Consider the following 12,423-nt stretch of genomic DNA (forward strand, 5'->3'; position numbering starts at 1 on the left):
CACTGGCAGGGAAGAGGGTAAAACCAGGGGAGATCAAAGGGTTAAATGTAGCCTAAGTACACATTCATATACTTTTTCTCTTTTTCCCCTTCTTTTCTTTGTGTGTTTGTATGTTTTTGATTTCTTAGGAAAAGGGGATCACTAATTTGTACATATCCCTGATGAAGATTGGAACTTACAAGTTCATCAACCATTTTGAAACGCGTTGGATTCAATACTCTCCCTTCCCTAGGGGTCACACCCAGGGCCGGTGCTAGACTATTTTACGCCCTAGGCAAGACCAGCTACTTGTGCCCCCCCCCCCCCAAAAAAAAGGAAAGGGGTTAAAAACTCCTCTATGTCATACCCAGTGACCCTGATCTGATGGTTCCTCCATGTTATGCTTTTATATCCAGTGACACCCCATATTCCTCCATGTCACACCCGGGACCCTAATGTCACACCCTTGGACCCCAATATTCCTCCATGTCATGCTGTCATACCCACTGACCCTGATGTTCCTCCATGTCACACCCAGGGACCTCCGTGTTCCTCCATGTCATGCTGTCATACTCAGTGTCAGTGACCCCAATGTTCCTCTATGTCAGACCCTGATGTTTTTCCATGTCACACCTGGGGAACCTGATGTTCCTCCATGTCACACTTGAGGACCCCAATCCCGCATGGCACACCCAGGGACCCCAATTCCTCATGGCACACCTGGTGACCCCGGACTCCTGTTACACCCGGTGACCCCTATCCTCCATGTCACACCTGGTGACTCTGATTCCCCATGGCACACCTGGTGACCCCGATTCCCTTTCATACCAGGGATGCTCCATGTAACACCCAGGGACCCCGATCCCCTGTTCTGGGGACATTAACTGGGCGGTATGAAGAGAGTGGCCCCCACTCTGCCCTCCTTCACTGTGATCCTGCTGATTCCTTCTCCCAGGATGCTTCTCTCCTGGACCACAGTGCTCACCACAGCTCCAATCGGCTCCTGGTGGAGGGAAAAGCAGCAGCCAGAGAGCTCAGCATGTCCTTCATCATCAACCTCCTCAGACCATTCCGGTGCCTCGTCGCTTCTGCCCCAGTAAAGGTTCCGCCCTCCAGTGCCGAGCTCCGGCTCAGGTTCAGCTCTCCTTCGCTCCCTGCTTAATACCTACCCAGGGAAATGAACGGCTGCCTACCAGCTCAGTGCAGAGAGTCACTTCCTGCCTGGGGTTAAGGCCGTTCAGCTCCAGCTGAAGAGGATCATCATGCAGGCACTCTGGTGGGCTCCATTCCTGCCTCTTGGGGCCCCTCCAACAGTGGTGGAAAGCCAGGGCCTGATAGTTCCGCCACTGCCCAAGACACCTGGCATCTTTCTCTGTCCCTTCTTCCTCCCCTACCGCCACCTCTCCCCTCAGCTCACAATAATCATTCATGATGGAGAGAGAGTGCTGACTCCTGGCTGCGCCCCTAGGTGGCAATGCGCCCTAGGCGGCTGCCTAGTTTGCCTAGTGGAAGCACCGGCCCTGGTCACACCCCAGGGCGGGAGTGGTGCATCCCCAATTCTTTCTTTTCTTTCTGATGCATTATTGTATTGCCTCGTACACACGTACCGATCATCGGCCGACCGATCGGCCGTCTTTTGTCCAGGGCTGTCCTGTCCGCTGAAAAGTGCAAAAGACTGCACAAGAAGTTTGTCCGCCGACTGCAGAAGTGATGTCATGTGATGGTTAACTTTCCCTGTGTTTTTTCTTTTCTGAGCATGCCCAGTCTTGCAAATCTGCTGATTGTCGGCCGAATTCTGTACTGACTGGCGAACAATCGGTCGTTCTGGTGTTGGCCAACAAAAATTTTAATGCCTGCACGACAGATTCTTTTCGGCCGAAAGTGCGCTGTCGGAAGCATCATACTAACAAGCCTACAATCGGCCGATCGGTCGTCGGCCGAATATTTACGGCCGACAATCGGTACGTGTGTACGAGGCTTTGGTTACTTCTTGGTCCTATCTGCCCATGACCAACTTTGGCGTTTTCCGTTTTTGGCCATGAGAGTGGGACTAGGTTGTATATATTTGTTCTAGTTTGACATATTTGTTATTTTATATTAGAATTGTATTTAATAAATTTTCACATATTTTTTTATATATTGTTGTTTTGTACCTGTTTTCCTTACCTTTTTTTATTGCCTTAAAAATCCCTCCCCTAAGAGGAGAACAACACATTTTGTGTTATACTTTGAAATGTATGCCTAGGGGGTGTTTTCTAACTGTGAGGGGGATAGGCTTATGGGATCAACACAGGGACCTGTGTTCCTCCTACTGTGTTGATTGCTGACAGAACGGTCTGCCATGGTTTATATTGGCAGATCACCGTTCTGTCTCCCCAGGGAGTGATCGCGGTAGCCCGGAGGAAATCGCGTCCGTCGGCGCCGCAGATCAGCTACCCCTCTTGAGAATCGCTGTACACGCCTTCCATGATCGCTCCCGAGGAGCGACATATAGGTACGGCGATTCGTGCAGACGAGCCACCTTGCCGCGGTATATCTGCAGCGGGTGATCGGCAAGAGGTTAAATTGTATTTTTTCCTGCTACACAAATATCGTGAGACTAAAAATATGCAGCAGCCACTGTTTTATTCTCCAGGGTCTCTGCTTTCAGAAAATATATACTGTTTGGGGGTTCTAATCAATTTTCTAGCAAAAAAAAAAAAAATGCTGATTTTTAACACATACTGTATATGAGAGCTATATCAGATTGCCCAGCCTGTAAGTGGTTAACAGGAAGCATGTAATCATTTTGGGGGATCACTCCCCTATAATGTTGGCCCTAAGACCACACACGGTCCCTCTGATCTCTGCAATAAGGAAATCCTTATTATAACACTCCGCTTAGTACAGGAGAACTCCTCTACTCCCCCTGCTGGATACATTCTCATACTGTCACACTGCGAATGGCTGGGAGGAGCCGAGGGTCACGTGCGTCATTACTGACAGATAGCTAGTTATAGAAGCTGCTGCGGAGGGAAGATGAAAGGTGCGCTGCTATTGGCTGGCTCCTTCTGGCAGGGAAGGCAGGGGGTGGAGCCTGGGAGGAGCTGCAGCCAGGACTTCCTGAAGACTCTCGTCTCAGCCCAGGTGTGTGTGGGAGGGGTTGAGGGACTGCAAGTCCCAGCACGGGAGACTGGCTGAGGGCGCGGTGCATGCTGGGAGTTAGATTCCTAAACCTGGAACACTTGCTGTGCTGTCACCTTTGTCAGGTGGAGTGTGCTGGGACTAGTAGTTTTACCGTAGGGTGTCACACCTTTTCTGGAGGTGGGAGTTCTTATACAGTACCTCTAAGTGTTCCCTCTGTGTTTGTCAGTGTGCACACTGGGGAGGTTTTCACATTAGAAATGTACAGGAAATCTTTGGCTGGAGCACATCAGTGTAAATGTGTTCTTATAGTTTCTGCAGTACTGATGAAAGCTGAAATCAGGCTTACAGTGGGAGTGGCTGCTGTAAAAGAAGGTGGGCAGGAAGGATAGGTCTTAGGCTCCATTCACATATAGGCGTCACAGATTGTGGGCAGAATTGCCGCAATCAGGAACCATTGGAAGTCGCGGGATGCCCGTGCGATTCCCTTGACTTGCAATGGCACCCCAAACGCAGCACGATTTTGCCGCGCTGTCGCCCAACAAATCCCGGTGAAATCGTGCTAACAGAATCGTGGAACGCCTGTCGCCCAAAAGAAGTTCTTGTACTGTTTTTTGGGCGACAGGCGTCCCGCGATCCTGTTTTGCGCGATTTTACAGTGATTCGTCGGGCAACAGTTGCAGCTAAATCGTGCCGCGTTTGGGAGGCCATTGCAAGTCACATTAATCGCACCGCCATCCCGCGACTTGCAATGGTTCCGGATTGCAGCAATTCTGCCCACTATCCAAAATGCCTATATGTTAATGGAGCCTTAAGCCCCGTACACACGTACCGATTGTCGGCCGTAAATATTCGGCCGACGACCGATCGGCCGATTGTAGGCTTGTTAGTATGATGCTTCCGACAGCCGACAGCGCATTTTCGGCCGAACAGAATCTGTCGTGTAAGCATTAAAATTTTTGTTGGCCAACACCAGAACGGCCGATTGTTCGCCAGTCAGTACAGAATTCGGCCGACAGACCGCAGATTTGCAAGACTGGGCATGCTCAGAAAAGAAAAAACACACGGAAAGTTAACCATCACATGACATCACTTCTGCAGTCGGCTGTTGTTGGCCGACAAAATTAGTGTGCAGTCTTTTGCACTTTTCAGCAGAGAGGACAGCCCTGGACAAAAGACGGCCGATCAGTCAGCCGACGATCGGTACGTGTGTACGAGGCATTAGGCCCCTTTCACACTTGTGCGCCTTGTCCTGCGATTTGGAACTGCAAAGTCACATGACAAGTCATACTCCATGATTTCCAATGAGTAGTGTTCATATCTGTACGACTTCAAGTCACAGCGACTTCAAAGTGGTCCTTGCACTACTTTGGGGATGATTTTAATGCATTTTGAGGTCCATAGACATTATTATTATACAGGATTTATATAGCGCCAACAGTTTGCGCAGCGATTTACAGTGTGGGGGAAGACAATACAGTTACAGTACAATTCAATACAGGAGGAATCAGAGGGCCCTGCTCGTTAGAGCTTACAATCTAGAAGATAGGCAGTGCTTTAAGTCCAGTCAAAATCGCACGACCTTTAGGTCGTATAAGTGTGAAAGGAGCCTTAGAGGTAGGGCGAAATCATTTTTACCACGATTTACTGTGTTTTCTATGCGTTTCTGGTGCGTTTTTTGGGTTGCCTGCAAAATTGACACGACTCAAAAACGCAAATTATGGTGCGTTTTTACCGCGATTTCCATTAATTTTTAAAGACCTGCTGGTAGGTTAATTGGATCCTGTATAAAAATAAATAAATAAATTGGCCGTACTGTGTATGTATGTGAGTTAGGGGCCTTAGATTGTAAGCTCCTTGAGGGCAGGGACTGATGTGAATGTGCAATGTATACAGTGGGTACGGAAAGTATTCAGACCCCTTAAATTTTTCACTCTTTGTTATATTGCAGCCATTTGCTAAAATCATTTAAGTTCATTCTTCTTCCTCATGAATGTACACATAGCACCCCATACTGACAGAAAAACACAGAATTGTTGACATTGTTGCAGATTTATTAAAAAAGAAAAACTGAAATATCACATGGTCCTAAGTATTCAGACCCTTTGCTGTGACACTCATATATTTAACTCAGGTGCTTTCCATTTCTTCTGATCATCCTTGAGATGGTTCTACACCTTCATTTGAGTCCAGCTGTGTTTGATTATACTGATTGGACTTGATTAGGAAAGCCACACACCTGTCTATATAAGACCTTCCAGATCACAATGCATGTCAGAGCAAATGAGAATCATGAGGTCAAAGGAACTGCCTGAAGAGCTCAGAGACAGAATTGTGGCAAGGCACAGATCTGGCCAAGGTTACAAAAAGATTTCTGCTGCACTTAAGGTTCCTAAGAGCACAGTGGCCTCCATAATCCTCAAATGGAAGACGTTTGGGATGACCAGAACCCTTCCTAGAGCTGGCCGTCCGGCCAAACTGAGCTATCGGGGGAGAAGAGCCTTGGTGAGAGAGGTAAAGAAGAACCCAAAGATCACTGTGGCTGAGCTCCAGAGATGCAGTCAGGAGATGGGAGAAAGTTGTAGAAAGTCAACCATCACTGCAGCCCTCCACCAGTCGAGGCTTTATGGCAGAGTGGCCCGACGGAAGCCTCTCCTCAGTGTAAGACACATGAAAGCCCACATGGAGTTTGCTAAAAAACACCTGAAGGACTCCAAGATGGTGAGAAATAAGATTCTCTGGTCTGATGAGACCAAAATAGAACTTTTTGGCCTTAATTCTAAGCGGTATGTGTGGAGAAAACCAGGCACTGCTCATCACCTGTCCAATACAGTCCCAACAGTGAAGCATGGTGGTGGCAGCATCATGCTGTGGGGGTGTTTTTCAGCTGCAGGGACAGGACGACTGCTTGCAATCGAGGGAAAGATGAATGCGGCCAAGTACGGGGATATCCTGGACAAAAACCTTCTCCAGAGTGCTCTGGACCTCAGACTGGGCCGAAGGTTTACCTTCCAACAAGACAATGACCCTAAGCACACAGCTAAAATAACGAAGGAGTGGCTTCACAACAACTCCGTGACTGTTCTTGAATGGCCCAGCCAGAGCCCTGACTTAAACCCAATTGAGCATCTCTGGAGAGACCTAAAAATGGCTGTCCACCAACGTTTACCATCCAACCTGACAGAACTGGAGAGGATCTGCAAGGAGGAATGGCAGAGGATCCCCAAATCCAGGTGTGAAAGACTTGTTGCATCTTTCCCAAAAAGACTCCTGGCTGTATTAGATCAAAAGGGGGCTTCTACTAAATACTGAGCAAAGGGTCTGAATACTTAGGACCATGTGATATTTCAGTTTTTCTTTTTTAATAAATCTGCAACAATGTCAACAATTCTGTGTTTTTCTGTCAGTATGGGGTGCTATGTGTACATTCATGAGGAAGAAGAATGAACTTAAATGATTTTAGCAAATGGCTGCAATATAACAAAGAGTGAAAAATTTAAGGGGGTCTGAATACTTTCCGTACCCACTGTATGTAAAGCTCTGCGTAAAATTGACAGCACTATATAAGTACCTGACATAAATAAATAAATAGGAAGCTGAATTTTTGGCGCAGGTTTCAACACCACACCAAAGATGCAGCATGCAGGACTTTTCAAAACGCACAAAGGAAACACTTTTCTTGCAGAGTAATGCCCCATACACACGTGCAGATTATCTGCAGACTTTTGTCTGCAGACTTACCAAAACCATATAATATGAGTGTACCTCGAGCCACACAGGAGAGGCAGAAGGAGATTAGGGAACTTAACAAGTGGCTGAGGAATTGGTGTAGGAAGGAGGGGTTTGGGTTCCTGGAGAACTGGGCTGACTTCTCAGTCGGCTACCAGCTCTTTAGTAAGGATGGGCTGCACCTTAATGGGGACGGTACAGCTCTTTTGGGGAGAAAGATGGCCACCAAGTTGGAGGGGCTTTTAAACTAGGAGACGGGGGGGAGGGCTCAGAAGTAGAATCAGTCAGGAGGGAGCAGAGGACTGAAGGCAGTTGTAGGGGTCAGCAGCGACAGTAGGTCCACAACGCCAATCGGTAGGTCTGTGCGGGAAAACCTCAGACCAAACAGGAATAAACATAACCACCAATTGCGCTCAACTTCCGTAAAACTAAGAGGGGTATATGCTAATGCCAGGAGCCTAGCTAATAAAATGGATGAGTTGGAAATGTTAGTACATGAGGAGGACATAGACCTTGTGGGAATAACAGAGACTTGGTTCGACCCCTCACATGACTGGCTGGCCAATATCCAAGGGTATTCGGTGTACCGGAAGGACAGGGTAGGAAAAAGAGGGGGAGGGGTATGTCTCTATGTCAAGAACAATATAAAGGTGATAGAAAGGAGTGACATTACGGATGGGATGAGCATGGAGTTAGAATCTGTGTGGGTTGAACTCCATAGGGAAGGAGAAAAGGGGAAAGTAATTGTGGGGGTTTGCTATAGGCCACCTAACCAAGGGGAGGAGGTAGAGCTGGAATTTTTAGCACTAATGAGTAAAGTGGCAAAATTGGGATCAGTCATCATATTGGGGGACTTCAATTATCCTGACATTGACTGGGAAGAGGGGACTGCACACTCACAGAAGGCCCGTCTATTCACAGAAACCTTACTGGATAATTACATGTCACAGTTGGTGGATTCTCCGACTAGAGAAAATGCAGTCCTGGATCTATTGATCACTAATGACCCAGACATAATCTCGGAGGTAGTAGTTCAGGACAACCTGGGCTCTAGCGATCACAGGATGATCACATTTAGTATAAATAACAATATAACAAGGCAAGTGGGGAACATAAGAACCCTAAACTTCAGAAGGGCAAACTTTCCAAAATTGTACTCATTGATGGAAAGGGTAAACTGGGACCAAACCCTGGGATCCCTGACCACAGAGGAAAAATGGGAATGCTTTAGGAACATATTAGGCAAAGGCATCTTGCAGTGCATTCCTATGGGAAATAAATTTAGAAGAGACAAAGCCAAACCTGGCTGGCTAAACCGTAACGTTAAAAAACGTATTAGGGAAAAAAAAATGGCCTTCAAGAAATATAAATCAGAGGGCACTGTATTGGCTTTCGAGCTATACAAGGAGGCAAATAAGAAAAGTAAACACGAAATCAAAATGGCTAAAATCAACTTTGAGAGACAAATAGCGGAGGATAGTAAAAAAAACCCAAAGAAATTCTTTAAATATATCAACAGCAAAAAAACTAGGGCAGAGCATATTGCACACATAATTAGCGATGATGGGGGGATGGTTACAGAGGACACTGAAAAAGCAACCGTGCTGAATGCTTTTTTCTCGTCAGTCTTTACACAGGAAACGGAGGGGTACACTGACCATGACTGTATGGTTAGTACTAATACACAGGATTTGCCACTATGGCTAACAGAGGGTGAAATCAGGGAAAGGCTGGATAAACTTAACATAAACAAATCACCAGGCCCGGATGGCGTACATCCGAGAGTACTCAAGGAACTCAGTAAGGTTATATCCAGACCACTGTTCCTGATCTTTGCTGACAGTATTAGGACAGGGGATGTACCAGGGGATTGGAAGAAAGCTAACGTGATTCCGATATTCAAAAAGGGCCAGAGGCATATCCCGGGAAATTATAGGCCTGTCAGTTTGACATCAATAGTATGTAAACTTCTGGAGGGGATGATAAGGGACTATATCGTAGAGTTTGCTAAAGACAACAACATCATCAGCAGTAATCAGCACGGGTTTACAAATGGGCGTTCTTGTCAAACCAATCTCTTAGCATTCTACGAGGAGGTGAGCTGTGAGCTAGATAGGGGCAGACCAGTGGATGTGGTGTACTTGGATTTCGCTAAGGCGTTTGATACAGTTCCCCACAAGCGCTTAAAGTGGAGTTCCACCCTATTTTTATACTTACCTCCATCTTCTCGCTCCGGGTCACCTGAAAAAGAATTTTTTTTTTTTTTTACTTACCTCGTAGCGAAGAAAATATACTTACCTTACTTCCTTCTTCCTCCTTCCTCGGCCGCGGCCCGTCGTCACTTCCTGGCTCTGCAATGATTCCTGGGAGCTGGACGTCATAGCTCCCAGGATTCATTGCGCCTGCACCGGCCCCGACGTCAGTTCCGGGTCGCGCGCGTCATCCCCTTCTAAACAGCTTCTGGGCATGCCCAGAAGCTGTGGAGGGGTGACGCGCGCGACCCGGAAGTGACGTCGGGGCCGGCGCAGAGCATCGTGGGACCACAGAAGGCGGAAGAAGACGCCGAAGAGGACGCGCTGGCTTCAAGCTGCCCACATCTGAGATGGCAGCGCTGGACAAGACGTTTGCAAGGTAAGTATTTCGTCTTGCAGGTAAGTGCAACCCGGGACAGATCAGAGGCTAGCCATTGTGGAATGCACTAGCCCTGACTGTCCCGGGGGTATTAAAAAAAAAAAAAAAAAATCCAGGGTGGAACTCCGCTTTAATTTATAAAATAAGGTCTGCAGGTATCGAAAGCAGGGTTTGCTCTTGGATACGGAATTGGCTTAAAGGGCGTGTCCAAAGGGTGGTAATAAACAGCGCATACTCAGACTGGTCTGAGGTAGTAAGTGGGGTGCCCCAGGGCTCAGTCCTGGGACCAACCTTGTTCAATTTATTCATAAACAGCATTGAGGACGGGATCAGTAGTTCAATATCAGTTTTTGCAGATGACACAAAATTGGCCAGGGCAATAACTGCACAGCATGAAGCAGATATCCTACAGAATGACCTGGACAAAATTACAGAGTGGGCAACGACATGGCAAATGAGGTTTAACGTGGAGAAGTGTAAGGTTTTGCACTTGGGGACTAAAAACATAAAAACACAATACACGTTAGGAGGGGAACCCTTGGGGGAATCAAAAATGGAGAAGGATCTGGGAGTCTTGGTTGATGATAGATTAGGCAACAGCATGCAATGTCAAGCGGCAGCTGCCAAAGCCAGCAGAATATTAGCATGCATAAAGAAAGGGATGTATTCCAGAGATAAGACTATAATCCTTCCACTTTATAAAACTCTGGTCCGACCGCATCTGGAGTATTCTGTCCAGTTCTGGTCGCCAGTCCTCAGGAGGGATGTGTTGGAGCTGGAGAGAGTCCAGAGAAGGGCAACTAAACTAATTAGGGGATTGGAGGACCTTGACTATGAAGAGCGTCTACAATCGCTTGATTTATTCTCCCTGGAGAAGAGACGTCTGAGGGGGGACATGATAGCAATTTATAAATATCTTAATGGGGATCCCAGCTTAGAAAAAAAGCTGTTCATTCGAAGGGATTGCATGAGGACTCGAGGGCATACAATGCGATTAGAGGAGAAGCGTTTTAACCACAGGCAACGTGGGGGGTTCTTTACTGTTAGGGCTACAAGATTGTGGAATTCTCTACCACAAGAGGTGGTTTCTGCGGGTAGTATGGTGGCTTTCAAAAGACTCTTAGACTTACATCTCAAGGATCAGAACATTCAGGGGTATGTGAGATGATTACAGCCACACACACCTACACAGGTTGAACTGGATGGACTATTGTCTTTATTCAACCTCACCTACTATGTAACTATGTAACTATGAGGTCAAACCTAAACACTTTCAATTTGTATGCAATCCGGCAGGCCCTTGCACTACATAGAAAAGGTAAGTCTGCAGACAAAAGTCTGCAGATAATCTGCACGTGTGTACGGGGTATAAGGCCCCTTTCACACACTCCGTCCGTTGGACGGAGTCCGTTTTTCTCAGCGGGGGATCGAGCCACCGATCCCCCGCTGAGCAGCAGGAGGACAGCTGTGTCTCCGTGCTGTGTGCGGAGACACAACTGTCAGTTCCCCATGCATCTCTATGGGGGAAATCGGATGGGAACGGACCATCAGTCCGTTCTCACCCGATCCCATCCGATCCGCTGGACAGATGGAAAATAGGGTTTCCATCCGTCCAGATTTGTCGGATCAGGTCGGATGTCAGCGGACATGTCTCCGCTGACATCCGATGCCCCATAGGAATGCATGGGGGGACCGTTCAGATCCACCAAAAAAACGGACAGGCGGATCTGAACGGTCCGCCTGTGTGAAAGGGGCCTTGAAAAAGATCAGCCCGGCTTTTTGCTGGTTTTGACCGGTAGCCACTCCCATTTTCGGGCGATCTCGCCGCAACAAAGTCACCCTGAAGTTTGACACTCCCCCCTTCTCCTTTCTCCTGCTGCCAGGCCATTCACAAAGTTAAGTGCGCTTTGCCTATGAGCAGTAGGGGTCGGCTGTGAAGCCGCAAGGCTTCCCTGCTTGTTTCCATTACAAGAAATGGCGACGACAGCACCCGAGAGCCGATTGAAAAATCATCTGGGGTGAAGACACCACTGGATTTACACCTAAACGTATCTAATCGCTAGACATGACTAACATTTAACTGTTATTGCATTCCAGTATTCTAGCCAATGGATTTTATTATTGTCCAACAACAGGACGTGCCTAAAGCTGAGCAGTACTTGACTTTAGGCGCACTTTTAAACTAATTGCCGACGGACCACCCGCTGCAAATATACGGCGGCAGGCTGGCTCAGCTGCGCGCTCCTGGGGGCATGAGCGTGCTCCCATTAGAAAGCCCGGCAGGCGCGATCGCTCCCCATGGAGAGAGAGCAAAGGTCTGCTGTTGTAAACACAGCAGGCCGTTGCTATCTCTGGAATGATCACAGGGCTCCTGTGTTCCTCCTATTTAAGATCACAGGTCTCTGTGTTGATTCCACAAGCCCATCCCCCTCAAAGTTAGAAAACACCCCCCTAGGCATACACTTAACCCTTTGATCGCCCCTCAGTTAACCCCTTCCATGCCAGTGTCATTATTACAGTAACAATGCATATTTTTTAGCAGTGATTACCTTAGTATTGTCACTGGTCCTCCCAAAAGTGTAAAAAATGTCAGTTAGGGGTCTGATCTGTCCGCTGCAATGTCGCAGTCCAGCTAAAAATTACAGATCGCCGCCATTACTAGTAAACAAAACAATAAAAATGACAAATCTTTCCCCTAGTTTGTAGACGCAATAACTTTTGGGCAAACCAATCAAAATACGCTTATTGCGATTTTTTTTTTTTAACCAAAAATATGTAGCAGAATAAAAATTGGCCTAAAATGATGAAACATTTTGATTTTTAAAAAAAGAATTTTGGGGAATATTATATAGCAGAGTAAGAAAAATAATGTTTTTTTTTTTTTCAGAATTGACGCTCTTTTTTTTGTTTATAGCGCAAAAAATAAAAATCGCAGAGGTGATCAAATACCACCAAAGGAAA

Source organism: Pelophylax lessonae (genome assembly GCF_965119305.1).
Source record: "Pelophylax lessonae genome assembly, chromosome: 4".
Classification (NCBI taxonomy): Eukaryota; Metazoa; Chordata; class Amphibia; order Anura; family Ranidae; genus Pelophylax; species Pelophylax lessonae.